The sequence below is a fragment of the Nematolebias whitei genome, chromosome 2 (assembly GCF_014905685.2).
Source record: "Nematolebias whitei isolate Nwh7 chromosome 2, NemWhi1, whole genome shotgun sequence".
NCBI classification, from domain to species: Eukaryota; Metazoa; Chordata; class Actinopteri; order Cyprinodontiformes; family Rivulidae; genus Nematolebias; species Nematolebias whitei.
The window spans coordinates 24,038,056-24,039,597 of record NC_056499.1 but is presented as its reverse complement, the minus strand read 5'-3'; positions in this window follow the sequence as shown (position 1 = coordinate 24,039,597).

Genomic DNA, 1,542 nt, shown 5'->3' with positions numbered 1-1,542 from the left:
TTGCCCCTATTGCTCTTGCACTGCCATGATTAGTGCCTCTGTGCTGTTCGTCCAGCCCTCTCTAGCCACAGGAAGGATTTTTTTGACTCAGCCACTTCCTCAGTCTGCCGGCGGTTCATGCACTGCAAAAGCTTAGCCTTTCATGATGGTCTCTCTTCTTCCTTCTTGTCCTCGTGGGTTTTGAGGCCTAAAATCTTCACTTTTAAACATCACTGGGAGGTTTCTCCTTGAGGTACTCCAGGAACTTTGTTGTTTCGTCCTGTATTGAGATTTTGACACTAGTCCTCTGCCTCCTTCCTTTTGTTTAGTGTACAAGTGTCTGTGAATGTTTTGCATTGCAAAATGTCACTTTTCATCTTTAGCCATGCCCTCATTTTAATTTGAGACATTTTACAGTGTTATGGTAAATGGTAAATGGACAGCACTTATATAGCACCTTTCTGTCTGATCAAGATACTCAAAATGCTTTACAACACAATCTGTGCCGTCATTTACCCATTCATACAGCACTCTACTTGATCTATACAAAGAATAATCAGTGTTTTATCATATCCATACACCGATGGGACACACATCGGAGGCAATGAGGGGTTCAGTGTCTTGCCCAGGGACACTTCAGCATGTGACTGCTGGTGGAATCGAACCACCAACTCTTGCATTGGAGGAGGACTGCTCTAACCACTCGGCCCGAATATTTTGTTAAAATGTGTTAAAAAAATATATTAAAATGACACAAATCTTTGACTTTTCAAAAGTAAAAAAGTAAACATTGCACTGTTTAGGAGCAGTTTATTGTGCTGTAAACGCTTGTTTTCTGTAAGCTTCACTACGTAAACGTCCAAACAGTCTCTCAATAAATGTGTGTGGAGAAAACTGTGTCAACTCAGACAGTTTGCAGGCAAATATGTTGAACAAAAGGTTTATTTTAAGCCTTGCTTCATGCAACATTGGCCAATCTGCTTTGTATAAACAAATACTTGAATGAGCCAAGTATCACATGTCTGAAAGGACACGTGTGGGGAGGGGCACCAAGAGGGTGAAAGAAATCAAACTGACAAAGACACAACTTGTTCTGTTTGTGGTATTATTCAGGAGTAATGTTGTGTTGTTTTCTACCTTTTTACCTCTGAGAATAGAGTCTGCAACTTAACAATGAATTCCTGCTGGTTTAGGTAATGGGGAAAAAATGTACTTTATGTTTACTATATGTGTATGCAGATGGTTTAAACAGTTATGGATTATATAAAGAAAATAGTGGACTTTTTTTTATACAGCTTGTTATGGTCCTTTCCAGAAATTTACATAGTCATCAGTCTGAAAACACATCAGCTTTTAATAATCATGTAACTCACTTATGTTAATTTTAATAAAATTAATTAATTGCAAATGTAATGAATTGTTTAGCTAATTGTATCACATTTAGTATGCTACTTTAAAAGGAAAGAGTAGTCACACGAAATAGTTTGGTTTATTTTTTTATTAATGTAAATAATCCATTTGTTTTTGGTTTGCTCACTTTGCATTTGTAATTGTTAAAAAAAA